The sequence below is a fragment of the Prionailurus viverrinus genome, chromosome E3 (genome assembly GCF_022837055.1).
Source record: "Prionailurus viverrinus isolate Anna chromosome E3, UM_Priviv_1.0, whole genome shotgun sequence".
Lineage (NCBI taxonomy): Eukaryota > Metazoa > Chordata > Mammalia > Carnivora > Felidae > Prionailurus > Prionailurus viverrinus.
Window position 1 is genome coordinate 7,625,381 of NC_062576.1, and position 15,819 is coordinate 7,641,199.

General features: G+C 41.3%; 1 protein-coding gene across 3 annotated transcripts in view; it reads right to left on the reverse strand.

Moving 5' to 3' along the window:
• The window catches only part of LOC125153904 (NXPE family member 3-like), a 49,423-nt gene extending 47,855 nt beyond the window's left edge, over window positions 1–1,568 (reverse strand). For 2 of the 3 annotated variants that reach the window (XM_047837373.1, XM_047837371.1), the window contains exon 1: window positions 1,517–1,568. The gene's annotated coding sequence lies outside the window, so the exon portion shown is untranslated. The remainder of the gene's footprint in view (window positions 1–1,516) is intronic. The other variant, XM_047837372.1, reaches the window with a different exon arrangement.
• Window positions 1,569–15,819: the final 14,251 nt, after the last annotated feature.

Consider the following 15,819-nt stretch of genomic DNA (forward strand, 5'->3'; position numbering starts at 1 on the left):
TTTAGTTCACTAATACTTTGTTGAAGATTTTTGCATCTATGTTCATAAAGAATATTGGTTTGCAGTTTTCTTTCCTTGCAATGTATTCTTATAGCTTTGTTATAAGGATAATGCTGGACTAACAGAATAAATTAGGAAGTGTTTCTTCCTCTCCTATTTTTTGAAGGAGGTTGAGAAGAATTGGTATTCATACTTTTTTTTTTTTTTTATTTTTTTAACGTTTATTTATTTTTGAGACAGAGAGAGACAGAGCACGAACAGGGGAGGGTCAGAGAGAGAGAGGAAGACACAGAATCTGAAACAGGCTCTGGGCTCTGAGCTGTCAGCACAGAGCCCAACGCGGGGCTCGAACTCACGGACCGCAAGATCATGACCTGAGCCCAAGTTGGCCGCCTAACCGACTGAGCCACCCAGGCGCCCTGGTATTCATACTTCTTTAAATGTTTGGTAGAATTTTTCACTGGATAATACCAGTAAAGCCCTCTGGTCCTGGACTTTTCCTTTTGTGAAAGTCTTTGATTATTGATTCAATCTCCTAACTTGTTATAGGTCTATTCAGATTTTTTATTTCCTCTTGAATCAGTTTTGGTACATTGTGTGTTTCTAGGAATTTGTCCATTTCATCTAGATTATTTAATTTGTTGGCAACTATTCAGAATATTCTTACAATCTTTTTCTTTTTCCTGTAAGGTCAATAGTAATGTTATCTGAAACTCATTTCTGATTTTATTTATTTGAGTCTTCTTTGTTTCATAGTCAGTTGGGCTAAAAATTTGTTGATTTTGTTGATCTTTTTAAGGAACCAACTTTTGGTTTAATGGATTTTCCCTATTATTTTGAATTCTCTACTACTTTATTTTGTATTCTCTATCTCCACTCTAATGTTTATTATATCCTTCCTTCTGTTCTCTTTAGATTTAGTTTGCTCTTTTTCTAGTGTGTGTGTGGGGGGATGATTGGGGGGGGTACTTTCTAAGCCTGACACTGAAGGGCAAAATCATAAAAAACTTGACAGTTTAATTACAAGAAAAAAACCTTAACTTGTACATCAAAAAACACAGGAATTGGGGCACCTGGGTGGCTCAGTCGGTTAAGCGTCTGACTTCGGCTCAAGTCATGATCTCGCGGTTTGTGAGTTTGAGCCCCACATCAGGCTCTGTGCTGATAGGCTGGAACCTGGAACCTGCTTCGGATTCTGTGTCTCCCTCTCTCTCTGCCCCTCCCCTGCTCATGCTCTGTCTCACCCTGTCTCTCAAAAATAAATAAATGTTTAAAAAAATTAAAAAAAACACAGGAATAAAAGACAAAAAGCAAACTGAAAAAAACATTTGAAACCCAAGTCAGACAAAGGTTAACATTCTAACAGCTCCTACAAACAGTAAAATGAACATCTTAGCAGAAAAGTGAGCAATAGACAGGTTCAAGAAAAAGAGTAAAAGAAAAATCATCCTAATGGTTACTAAACATATAATTAAACCCTCAATCATAATTGTAAAAGAAATTAAAATAGGGGCACCTGAGTCTCAATCAGTTAAGCGTTCACCTCCTGGTTTTTGTTCAGGTCACGATCTCACAGTTCATGGGATGGAGGCCCACATCAGGCTCTTTGGTGACAGCATGGAATCTGCTTGGGATTCTCTCTCCTCTCTCTCTCTCTGCTCCTACCCCTACTCCGTCTCTGTCTCTGAAAATAAATAAACATTTAAAAAATTTTTAAAGAATATTAAAAAAAAGACATAATATTTTTCTGTTTTTTTATTCAAGTGAAATTCACATAACACAAAATTAGTCATTTTAAAGTGAGCAATTCAGTGGCATTTAGTACTTTCACAGTGTTATGTAACTACCACATCCATCTAGTTCCAAAACATTTTCTTCACCCCAAAAGGAAAGCTAGTACCCATTAAGCAATTACTCCTCACCCCCCTCCTCCCAGCTGCTAGCACCATCAATATATATTTTTTTCCACCAAAGAGAAAATAAAGCAGTGATAACTCACATATCGGTATATCAGAATCACCTGGGAAGCCTCAAAAATTCCAATGCCGAAGGTCACATCCCAGACCAATTAAATCAGAATCTTTGGGAGTGGGACCAGGGTATCAGTATTTTTTAAGGTTCCCCACATGATTCCTATGTATAGTCAAAGTTGAGAATCACTAATTTAAAAGGGGGATAATATCTAACATTAATTCAAGTGAGAGTATATCCTAGTATAGGGTGCTGTGTAATTTGTGCAACTTTTTGAAAGAGCTGTCTGGCAGTAATAATAGCTCACATTTATTGAGCTCTTATCATGTTCCAGACACTAGGCTAAGTGTGTTATTAGTTCTTTCAATCCTCACAGCTGCCCATGAAGCAGTATGCTATCACCTTCATTTTATAGATGCAGAAAACAGAGTTACAGAGGGACTAAATGATGTAACTAAATTACAGAGCATGTAAGTGTTTTTAATACATGCTTTTGCCACTACTCTACACTGTGGACTGCCATCCTTTAAAATGCTCCTTCTAGAAAGTTATCCTATCTAGAAAGTGCATATCCTGGATATGCCAAGAATTTTCAGTCCATACTGTTTAAAAATGAAAATTGAAAACAATTTGAATAACCAGGTGTACAATAGGAAATTATTAAATTACATAAATTAAATGACTGAATATTAGGTAGTTTTATTTTTTTATTCTATTCTATTCTACTCTATTTTATTATTTTAGTAAGCTTCATGCCCAGCATGGAGCCCAAATTCATGACCCTGAGATCAAGACCTGAGCTGAGATCAAGAGTCAGACAGCCAACCAACTAAGCCACCCAGGTACCCCCTAGGTAGCTCTTTTAAATGGGTAGTTGAATGTATGTATGTACATAGTTGAATTATCGGTAGGCCAAAAAATCAAATAGTAAGCACAATCTCTCTCTCTCTCCCTCTGTCTCCCTCTCTCTCTCCCCCCCCGCCTCTCTCTCTCTCTCTCTATATATATATACATATATGTGTGTGTGTATATATGTGTGTGTGTGTGTGTGTGTGTGTGTGTGTGTGTGTGTGTGTGTGGAGCCTGCTTTGGATTCTCTCTCTCCCTCTGCCCCTCTCCCTGACTTGTTCTCTTTCTCTCTCTCTAAAAAATAAAATAAGTTTAAAGGGGTCTCATCCCAAGCACTTCCCAACCCTCAGCTACTCGCCCTTTGCTTCTCTCTTCCTTTCATTTCCTCCCCCACCCCCCCTCCATTCCTTCTCCTTCGATCTCCTTTCCCTTCTACCCTTTACCACTCTGGGTCCTCAGTGCATTTGGAGGCAGAAAGTTCAAAGACAGCAGCAGGAATTGTGCAGGAGTGCATGGCTGCCTGCCTGGTGGGGGCAAAAAGGGGCATGGGAGGTGGTGAACAGGGTCCCCACCAAGAACAACTCTTGGCTGTTTGCACCACGTACACACTTGGTTGGGAGGAAATGAAATAAAGCACAAGGAAACAAAAATGAACGCAACAGGCACAGAATTTGTGGCAGGGTTTTCCAAATAAAGAGGCAAGAGGGAATCTGTGTCCATGTTTACAATTTTTTTTTAAGTTTCTTTAGAGAGGGGGGGAGAGAGAGAGAGAGAGAGAGAGAGAGAGAGAGAGAGAGAGAAAGAGAGAGAGATTGAGCATGAGCAGGGAAGGGGCAGAGAGAGAGGGAAAGAGAGAGAATCCTAAGCCGGTTCTGACAGGGTCTGACAGGGGTTAGATCCCGTGACCCTGCAATCGTGACCTGAGCTGAAATCAAGAGTTGGATGCTTAACTGACTGAGCCACGCAGGCACCCCTCATGTTTATAAATTTTTTTTTTACTTAAAAAAATCCTTATTACAATAAAGTGACATTAGACATTTTATGATTTTTAGAAATATAGCCACAAATCTGTAAATGTAAATCTGTCCTTAAGCCATTCCGTGTCACTTTTTTTTTTATAATTTATTTTTTACTTTTTAAAATTTACATCCAAATTAGTATATAGTGAAGCAGTGATTTCATGTTTATAATTTTTTAACTCAAGGAAACAAAGCGGGTCTGAGATATGGATTGTGAGAAAGTGGAAGTCTCCCTCCCTCCTGCCAGAGTCTTGAGCAGCCTGTCAGAGTAATTCAGGGCTATGCCCCCAACCAGCCCCAGGACCTCTCCCAGTCGCGACTGGCAGGACCAACTACAACATGTGGGGGCCCTGTACAAAATGAAAATGTGGGGCCCTTTGTTCAAAAATTATTACAAATTTCAAGATGGGGACAGCACAGCATTAAACCCAGCACAGGCCCTTCTGAGCACGGGACCTTGTGTGACTGTACAGTTTGAGCACCCATGAAGTCAGCTCTGATGAAAAGCAATAGTAATATGGACAGGACTGACAACACACAGGAACCGACCCAGGCAGTAGAGTAAATGACAGTCACAAAGGAAATTAGGCCGTCGGGGTCCCACAGTGGGGTCTGTGAACTATCTGAAGTATTTAAAATACTTAGTAGAAGGGCACTTGGGTGGCTCAGTCGGTTAAGCAACTGATTTTGGCTCAGGTCATGATCTCACGGTTTGTGAGTTTGAGCCCCACATCAGGCTCTGTGCTGACAGCTCGGAGCCTGGAGCCTGCTTCAGATTCTGTGTCTACCTCTCTCTCTGCCCTCCCCTTTTGCACTCCGTCTCTCTTTCTCTCTCTCAAAAAATAAATAAACATTAAAAAAATTTTTTTAATAAAATACTTAGTAGAAATGGATGTTGAAGGTATCCAATGATACTGGAAATAGAAATGAAAAATTTTAATAAATTTGAAACAAAAACGGGGGAAAGGTTACATCATATTATAGTATTGTAAAAAGAGACTAAAAATAGGGTGTCTCAGTCCTGGATGCTGTACCAAAGTACCATACCCTGGGTGGCTCATATACAACAGAAATTTAGTTCTGGAGCCTGGAAGTCCAAGATCAGAGTGCCAGGATGGTCAGGTTCTGGTGAAAGCCCTCTTTTGAGTTGAGACTGCTGACTTCTAGTTTTATCCTCATGTGGTAGAGAAAAGAGACAAGAAGGAAGCTCTCCCCAGTCTCTTCTTATTGTGGCCCTAATCCCACTCACAGGGCTCCACCCTCAGGACCTCATCACCTCCCAAAGGCCCCACCTACTACCATCACATTTGGGGTTAGGATTGCAACATATAAAAGGGGGTGAGGGGAGACATTTAGTCCATAACAAAGGGGGTCATTGGTGATGAAAACGTTAAAGAATCATGAAATAATATTAACTCATATCTTCATTAGAATCTAATCAACTTGGGAAGAGTTTTCAAGGGAAAAGTCAGAATCAGAAAGGACTCTCTCCCATGTCCAACCCAGGAAAGTTCTCCTTGATGGGCCCAACCCCCTCTGTCCCTGAGATGATTTAGAACTTGGTTGAACCCCATGATCTAGCATACACTCCTCTGGGTTCATATTACCATCCCACCTCCATCTTAGCCCCTTTCTGGTCTCCCACCCTTCCTCTCTTTGGAGTATCTGCCAAGACTTGCCCAGGCCTTTATTCTTTCTGCAGTGGCTACATTGTCATTTATTTGAGGAGAGAAAAGAAAGGGTCACCAAATTTGGCTTCCTTACCTCTCATGGGTGGTTTTATGGTAAGGGAGGTGGGGATGATGGAGAGGGAGGGGTAATTGGGAAAGAGATGATACTGGATTTGTGGACCTGAATTTTATTTGATTTTGTTTTGCCCAATTTTGAGAAAATAAAGCCCCAGTTTATGAACATAATCTTAGTTTGCAAGGCAAGGGGCTAAATTCTAATGACAGCCCTGAGCTGAGGTTTGAGGGACTGAATAGAGAATGAGGATGAGCTGATATTTTCAAATACAAGTAATACAGGGCTGTAACTCCACAAATGCAAGAAATTGTTGTTTAACAAGTCCACAGTGGTGCCAACTGGACTCCCATCCATTCAGGCCCTATAGGATCATGTGCACCAGGAGCTCTGGGAATTTACACATCTCCATCTTACCATCAGGATCGTTTAAATACAGATGCTCGCCCCAAATCACACTCACCTCTAATGAAGGCAGGAGAGCCCCAACTTACTCTAGCTCCCAGTCGGCTTGGTCACTTGCTGCTGACTGGCTGGCCCTGGGCCTTGGCTTTCCAGCTCACTGTGCCATGCCTCTGAGGCCACATTTGCCCACCCTCACCTGCCACATTCCCAGCTCCACTGCCTTGACCTGGAAGGGACTCAAGCTCATAACTGCTCAGGGCCTTTCAGATCCTACCGCAAGTTGCTCCTGTTATCTACCAACAACCCTCCTCCCTCATTTCTAAACAATGTCAGCTCCTGGCTCAGTGTCACTCTCTCCAATTCCCTACCTGTCCTAACACTTAGCAATTTCAAAATCCATGTGGGTGAATCTTTCAACACCACAGCCTTTCACTTCCGTGAGCTGCTCTCCACCGACGATGCTGTCATCCACCTTCCTTAGTCACTCTTTCTGGGATGACCATTTCACACCTGGGCCTGTGTCCTCAAACTCCAAATACATCATCTCCCCCTCTCTCCTAGGCAATGGCTGTAGTCCCCAATTCTGAAAATATTTCACAGACTCCCCTACCCGCATTTCTATCCAGCTACTATCAGCATCTGTGTCCATATAACCAGCCTGCCCATCAGTTGCCATGAATGAACCGTCCATATTCTTATCTAAAGACCATCCTTCACTAGACCCCATCCTCCCTCAATTTCACAAGGCTATTGCCCCAGAAATTTTCTTTGCTCTCTCCTACATCACCACCCGCCCCCCTCCCCCACTGCTTCTGAGTTATTCCTAACAGCATAGAACTCTGCTTTTATTCTCTCAATTTGACAAAACCTTCCCTTGACCCCGTTGATCACCAAGGCCTGTTCTGATCACTGATTAATCCACTGATTAATCCACAGATTAATCCTTCTACCAGCTACTGCCCCTTTTCTTTGATTCCTTTGCAGTAAAACTCTTAAAAGTATATGACTTTACTCAATGCAATTGATTTCTCCACTCCCATTCTCTTAATCTTATATCAGACTCTGTTCTGACCATTCCACTGAAACTGTCCTTCTTGAAATTATCAATGATCTTCATAGCACATAATCCAACAATCAATCACTTACTGATGGTTCTCAGCACCTATCAGCAGTGTCTGCACCAGCTGGTCACTCACTCCCCCCTGATATATACTCTTCACTTGTTTTCCAGGACACCTCACTTTCCTGGTTTCCTCTAACCTACCAATTGGTAAATTGTTCCTTCCCAGACTCCTTCACTGATTCCTCCTCTTCTCACAATCTCTTGATGTTGGCATGCCCCAGGGATCAGACTTTGATTCTCTTCTCTATTTACACTCACTCCCTTGTTTAGCTTATCCAATATCATGGCCATCTATTAACCAATAGCTCCCGAATTTATATTTCTAGCACAGAACTCCTTCCTGATTTCCAGACTCTTCTATCTGCCTACTCAAAATCTCCACTTGGATACATACCAGATAGATATGGGCAAAAATGAACTGATTCCATCACCAACTGCCCTCTAAATTAACTACTCTATCCTTATCTTTTCCCACTAAGTTGATAATGCCATCCTTACAGTGGCTCAGGCCAAACACCTTAAAATCATTCTTATTGCTTTATTTTTTCTCACATCCTACACTCAATGCTTCAGGAAATCCTATTGGTTTCACCTTCAAGATATATTTATAATCTGACTACCTCTCAATACCTCCACTACTACTACCCTGGTCAACGTCACCATAATCTCTTACTTAATTGGTCTTCTTGCTTCAGCACTTACTTTCCTACAGCCTTTTCTCAACAGAACATCCAGAATGATCCTTTTAATAGTAAGATCATGTCATTCCTCTGTTTAAACTCCCTGGTGAGTCCCTATTTCACTCAGCATGCATTCTCAAAAGGAACAATATCATCTCCAAGAGGATGAAAGTTGTTTTTGGGGGAGCAGGGGGTGAAAAAATCTTGGATATTATAATGGTTTCTAGCCCTCCAAAGGGCCACAGTACATAGATAAATAGAAGCTATATCTATGGTATTAAAATTTCATGAAAGGGTAGCAATTAGGAAAATAAAAATCTAAAAAGTCTCCTACAGGGCATAATAATGGGGGGGGGGGGGGAAGTTGACAACAACTCAGAAGAAAAACCAAATTCCTATATAGCTATACATGTTCTGGCCTCCATTACCTCCCTGAACTTGTCTCCTACTACTCCTACTACTCCCCACTTGATCATTTAGTTTCAACCACATTGGCTTCTATGCTAATTCTCAAGTATATCAGATAAGCGCATTCATATGCACACACACTGAGCCTTTGTATTCGTTACCTCTTCCATGGATACTCTTTCCCATTTCCTCCAGGCTGACTCCCTCACCTCCTTCCAGTCTTTGCCGGAGTCTTCTCAATGTCTCCTCAGTGAAACCTACCAGGACCACCCTATTTAATAGAGCAGCAGGTCCCCTCTTACCTCCACACTCTGGATCCCATTTACCCTGATGATTTTTTTCCTATACCACTTATCATCTTCTAACACGCTACTTAATTTTCCTTTTATATGTATTGCTTATTTTCTGTCTCCATCTACTAGAGTATCAGCTCCATGACGATAGACAGCTTTGTTCTACCCACAACCTCTAGAACAATGTCTAGTAGTAGCTCTGTAATGAATGAATTAATCCTTTCTAGCCTTAGGGGAAAAACTTACGTCCTAAAAGTAATTATAAATTCAGTTGAGGGTAAATCTATAACTGGAAAAAAAGTATGAAGCCAGGGCTGAGGATGTGACTCATGACCACATTATTAATTCTGTCTGGGACCCCCTCCTTAAGGCCATAAAAATAACAAGAAATTGAGGCATGTTAAAGCTGTCGGGAGCCTAGCCCAGGCTGAGAGGGACTTTTTGCCTGGGCTTCACATTCATGAAAGCCTCAAATGTAGGTTTTGAACATTCCTTCTAAAGGGTGTTGGTTATATATTCAGTCAGAGACATGCCCACAAGAAAGGAAGGAGACTTTCAGATTACAACTTAACTGGTGTCCTATAGCATTCTGCTTCTCAGATTAACTTTGTAAACCTGGCAATTGCATTACTGTCAAAATCATAAAGCTTTGTAATATCTCTGTGTTAAAAGCATTCATTTGTCAAGTGCAACCATTTTAGTCATAGCACAATTTTGGAACCCTGCTTTTGCTTCTTTCTGTTTTTTCACATACTACTAAATTTGAGAAACGAAGTGGCTTGAGCCTGTGTATTATTAGATGGGCTTTGTTGTCTCTTGGCCACAGAAAGCCAAGGAAGTGGACTCTCCAACTTTATATGGGCTCCCAGCACTCATAGGCTGTAGTGCTCCAGACATTCAAATGTCTCCTCCCCTTCTGGCTCACCAGTGCTTCCTCAAGATATGTACTTACAAAGCACATTCCTTCCCCTTTGCTCAGTTATCCCATAAGACTCCTGGGTGGAGACAAGGGAAAGCCAGTGGGAAAGGATTACCCACAACTGCAGTCCCAGGTATGAATGCTGCCACAGAGACCATCACAGCAAAGGGGCACCCACCCTCTTTGGCTTTTGTGGATGTGATGGTTCACTTTATGTGTCAACTTGCCTAGGCTATGGTACCCATCGGTTTGGTCAAACATCAGTCTAGATGTTGCTGTTGAAGGAAATTATAGTATGTCACCCGAAAATATGTCTCTGTGACATAAAAATTATTATGAGCTAAAGGTACATAAAACAGCAGGTACAAGAAAGGCACTCTGACTCTCCCCCTTTTCTTCTTGGAAACAGATGGTAAGACCCTTAGATGTCCTCCCTGTATCAGAGGGCAAGTAACATTCTTAATTATCAAGGACAGGAAATTGTGACTAGAGAATTCTGTAAAACAGACGTTATTAAAATAATTCTTCTTACCTTCCTTTACCACCCACACACAGTTTAGTTTTCCACAACTGTCTTCCTTTGTTCAACCTAGTATAAAAGGTTTTGTCACTTCTTTCAGTCTCTGTTTCCTTATGAAGGCTTCCGAATCATGTAAAACTTGCATTAAATAAATGTGTATACTTTTCTCCTGTCTTATGTCAATTTAATCATCAGACCCAGACAAAGACCCTAGGAGGGCAAAGGTAAAAATCTGCCTCCCCTACACTGTGAAAGCATTTTTTAAGATATGATGAATATTTAATTTTGAACAAAACAGATTAACTGCCACTGCGGGTGGGCCTTACCCAATCAATTGAAGACCTTATAAGAAAAGATCAAGCTTTTTCAGAAAAGAAGGAATTCTCCAGAATTCCTGTAATAACATAAAACCCCCGAGTTCTAGCCTTGTGTCCTGCAGGTTTCAGATTCAAGGTGCAACATCAACTCTTCCTGCTGGCCCACCCTACAGATTTCCTACTTGCCAGTGTGATTTGCTTGAGATTCCTTAAAATAAATCTCTCTCTCTACAGAGAGAAGGGGGAGGGATTTTAAGAAATAAAATATTTTAAAATATGTATTATATATAACCATCAACAGACTTTCAAACCCCAACTCTATTCTTCCTGGATCTTAACCCTGGCACATCCATTCAACCAGCACTTTTTAAAGACTGCAGGGTAATAGTCATATGCTTTGGGAATAACATGTTGAAAATATCAAAGACCTGACCCCATGCTGCTCAGCTTGTAAGTGAGCTAGGCAGGTAAACAAAGAGTAGCAGTGAAGTGTAGTAAGCATTAGACTAGAAATAGGAGCCACTTACATCCTGGTGGGATAAAGTATGTGTGTTGGGAGGGGTCCAGTTGGGGGTAAATAAAGGAACATGTGGTTTCCAGGCAGAGAGAGGAAGGTCTGAGATTATTTGGAAACAGCTGGGTATAAACATTTTACATCTCAGGATTTGTTCCCTCCTTTCCAAAAGAAGAAAGTACCATGGAAGGGTACAGAGCAGAATTAAGAGACCATGAGGCCAAAAAAAAAAAAAAAAAAAAAAAAAAAAAAAGGCTCTAAAACCAGAAGGAAGTGGGGTGCCTGGGTGGCTCAGTCAGTTAAGCATCCAACTTCAGCTCAGGTCATGATCTCACGGTTCGTGAGTTCAAGCCCCACATCAGGTTGTGTGCTGACAGCTTGAAGCCTGGAGCCTGCTTCAGATTCTGTGTCTCCCTCTCTCTCTCTACCCCTCCCCCACTCATGCTCTGTCTCTCTCTGTCTCAAAAATAAATAAACATTTTAAAAAAATGAAAAAAAAAAAAAACCAGAAGGAAGTGCTAGAAGTGACTAGGACAATATACCAAAAACAAATTATTCAATTTGCAGGTTAGCAATGTGGTAGGTGCTGAGGTAAACACTGGAATTTCAAAGGTATACCAGGTGTTTATCTTCAAAGAACTCAGTCTAAGACAAGCTAGATGAGCACTCACCAGAATATTCTACCCCCAGGTATGTAGATACCCACATGGTTCACTCCCTTGGGTTTCTGCTCAGTTTTCTCCTCATGAGAGGCCAGTCCTGCCCACCTGGTGTAAAACAGCACACCCATCACCACCCTGACCTTCTCTATCTTCTCACTCAACTTTTTGTAACTTTTTATTCAAATATATAGACATGAAAAGTTCACATATCACAAGTGTACAGCTCACCAATTTTTCACAAACTGAACACACACAGGACACTAACATCCAGACCAAGAAATACTATTACCAACTACTGGAAGCATCCTTCTTGTCCAATCTCAACCCTTCCCCCATGGATAACTACCATCCTGATTTCTACAACATAGATTGCTTTGCCTGTTTTGGTACTTTACATAAATGAAATCACACAGAATTTACTCTTTTGTGATTCGTTTATTTCACTAGATATCAAGTTTGTGCAATTCATTTATGTTGTGTATGGTTTAGTTCATTCCTTCTCATTGATCAATAGTGCTCCATTACGTGAATGTGACACAATCTACTTCTGTTTTTGGGCAGATATATGCACACATTTTCTGTTGGGTATATACCTTGGGGTAAAATTGTGGGGTCATAAGACCTATTTTTTTTTAATTTTTTAAAGTTTGTATCTTTATTTTGAGAGAGAAGGAGACAACACAAACAGGGAGAGGCAGACAGAGAGGCAGAGAGAGCATCTCAAGCAGGCTCTGTGCTGTCAGCATGGAGCCTCATGTGGGGCACGATCTCATGAATGGTGATCGTGACCTGAGCCAAAACCAAGAGTTGGACACTTAACTGACTGAGCCAAATAAGGTCAGGTGCCGTGACCTACTTTATTTTTTTACGATTTTTAAAACTATCAAATCTTTCATGTATTAAAAAGTGCGTATGGGGGCACCTGGGTGACTCAGTTGGTTGAGCGGCCAACTTTGGCTCAGGTCATGATCTTTTTTTTTTTTTTTTAACGTTTATTTTTTGAGACAGAGAGAGACAGAGCATGAACGGGGGAGAGGCAGAGAGAGAGGGAGACACAGAATCAAAAGCAGGCTCCAGGCTCTGAGCCATCAGCCCAGAGCCTGATGCAGGGCTCGAACTCACGGACCGTGAGATCGTGACCTGGGCTGAAGATGGATGCTTAACCGACTGAGCTACCCAGGCACCCCGGCTCAGGTCATGATCTTATGGTTTGCAGGTTCGGGGCCCGGCATCGGGCTCTGTGCTAACAGCTCAGAGCCTGGAGTCCACTTTGGATTCTGTATCTTCCTCTCTCTCTGCCCGTCCCCAACTTGTGCTCTCTCAAAAATAAATATTAAAAATTTTTAAAAAGTGTGTATATATGTACACACACACACACAGAGGACACAGAAACAGAGACTTAGAACCTAAGAAATAGAGTATTACCGCCATAGTCCATTCTGGTTGCTATAGAGCTGAATATACAGAACTGGGTGGTTTATAAGCAACAACATTTATTTCTCACAGTTCTAGAGACTAGGAATCCAAGATCAAGGCACTAGCAGATCCTACAGTCTGGTGGAGGCCTGCTTCCTGCTTCATAGACTGCCATCTGTGCTGTGTGCTCACATAGCAAAAGGGGGGAGGGGTCTCTGGGGTATATCTTAAAAGGGCATTAATCCCATTCAAGAGGGTACCACTCTCATGACATAAGCACTTCCCAATATCCCTACCTCCAAATATCATCAAAATGGGATCAGGGTCAATATATTAATTTGGGGATCAATATATGAATTTGAAACCTTTTGTGTCTCTTTCTATCCCATCCCCTTCTCTATTCCAGAAGTAACCATTATTCCAGTTTTAAAAATCATTCCCTTGAGGGGTGCCTGGGTGGCTCAGTCGATTAAGCATCCGACTTTGGCTCAGGTCATGATCTCATGGTTCATGGGTTCGAGCCCCACATCAAGCTCTGTGCTAACAGCTCAGAACCTGGAGCCTGCTTCGTGGATTCTGTCTCCCTCCCTCTCTCTATCTGCCCCTTCCCTGCTCATATTCTATCTCTCTCTCTCAAAAATAAATAAAACATTAAAAACATTTTTTAAATAAAAATAAAAATCATTCCCTTGATCTTTATCATTTTGAGATAGGTAGCTAGATAATAGATAAATCCCTAAATAATACATTATTTTGTTTTTCATGTTTTTTGAACTGAATGGAAATGGAAGCCTGCTTTATTTTTCCTCATAGCACTTCTTGATAACTTAACATCTTCTTACTCATTATCTGGCTCACCCTCTCCCTCACAGCTTCTTGAAAACAATACAAAATGTCTTTTTAATTTAATTTTTTAATGTTTATTTATTTTTGAGAGAAAGACAGAGTACGAGCATAGGAGGGATAGAGAAAGAGGGAGACACAGAATTTGAAGCAGGCTCCATCCAGGCTTGGAGCTGTCAGCACACAGCCCAAGGTGGGGCTTGAAGCCACAAACTGTGAGATCATGACCTGAGCTGAAGTCTGATGCCTGAGTCACCCAGGCGTCCCCAAAAAATCGTTTTTATACACTGCCGTATCTCCAATTCCAAGAAGAGTGTCTAGTACACAGAAGGTGCTCAATAAACATTGGTTAAATGAAAGAACGAGAAACTTTGCTCTCTACATGGGTAGTATGATTTGTGAAAATGAAACAATTCTGATGATGGCTGATGAACATTGCTTTGCGAGGGGCTTCTCTGCATCAAGAAAAAGGAAAATAGGGAATTTCTGTGGTAAAGTTAAATGTAGCTTTAAAAAATAACAATAAACATAGTTGGCCAATGGAGTAATAGAAAAGCATCAGACTCAGTGTCAGCAAACTTAGACTGGAATCTGGCTCTGCCACTTGCCCACTTGGGTGCCTGTGAGCAGGGCTCAACCTCTCTTAAATTTGCACTTCCTCAGCTGCAAAATAGAGACACTATTACGGGGTGGTTAATGAGAGGGAGAAGTAAGCGTATGGATGAAAATGCCCTGAACAGTTAAGTTAAAGAAAATGACGCTACGAAGTATTGTCAATATCTAAGGCCAAGGGAAGCCTTTGCAAATTAAGCATCTCCACATAACTTTGTCTCTCTACACCCTCCTCCCAATTTAAATTTTGTTATACATATTTTATTTTATTTTATTTTATTTTATTTTATTTTATTTTAGTGAGAGTAGGGGAGAGGGGCAGAGGGAGAATCTTAAGCAGGCTCCACATTCAGCACAGGGCTCAATTCCACAACCTTGGGATCCTGACCTGAGCTGAAATCAAGGGTTGGAAATTCAACTGAGCCACCAAGGCTCCTTTAAACATACCTCGTTTTAAATAAAATACATCCATCTTCTCTAATTAACCTTCTCCTCAAGTAACAGTACTTAGTTTTATTTTATTGAGATGCAATTCACATACTCTAATATTCACCATTTTAAAGTGTACAAATCAGGGGCACCCGATCCAGCTCAGATCATGATCTCACAGTTCATGAGTTTGATCCCCACATCAGGCTCCGTGCTGACAGCGTGGATCCTGCTTGGGATTCTCTCTCTCTCTGTCCCTCCCCCACTTGCTCACGCTCTCAAAATAAATAAATATTTTTAAAAATAAAGTGCACAATTCAGTGGTTTTATTACATTCAGACTGCGGAACCACCATCACTCTATCATTCCAGAACATTTCCATCACCAAGTAGCAGTCACCCCCCCCCCCATTTCTCTCTCCCCTCTGCCCCTGGCAACCTCTAATCTTCTTGTTTCTACGGATTTGCCTCGTCTAGACATTTCGCATAAACAGCAAAATACTCTATGTGGCCTCGTGTATCTGATTGCTTTCACTCAGGGTTCATGTTTCCAAAGTTTATCCATGCTGTAGGATTTACCAATACGTCATTCCTTTTTATGGCTGCATGAGAGTCCACTGCATGGATACGCCACATTTTATTTCTCTGTTGTTCAGTTTATGGATATTTGCGTGGTTTCCATCCTTAGGTTATTAAGAGTATTTGTGTGCAAGTTTTTGCGTGGACATGTTTTCAAGTCTCCTAGGTATCCATCTAGGAGTGGAACTGCTCATGGAACTAACTCTGTATTTGGCTTTTCCAGGAACCGTTGATGGGTGGCATCATTTCACAGCCCCATCAGCAACGCACCGAGAGCGCCAATTCCCCCATCTTATCACCAAAAAGTACTTATTTCTAGAATCATCCTTCGTTTTACTTCACCAGCACTTTCTCGGTCACATTGGTATTGCGGGCCCAGAAACTATTTATATTAAAACAAAAACTTTCGATGTGACACTCATGTATTAAAAAGTGACTTCAAAGTACTGTTGCTAATGTTTCCTGGCACATATTAGACAAGACAGCACCACGACTGCTTTGCCTGAGGGGAGGAGGCG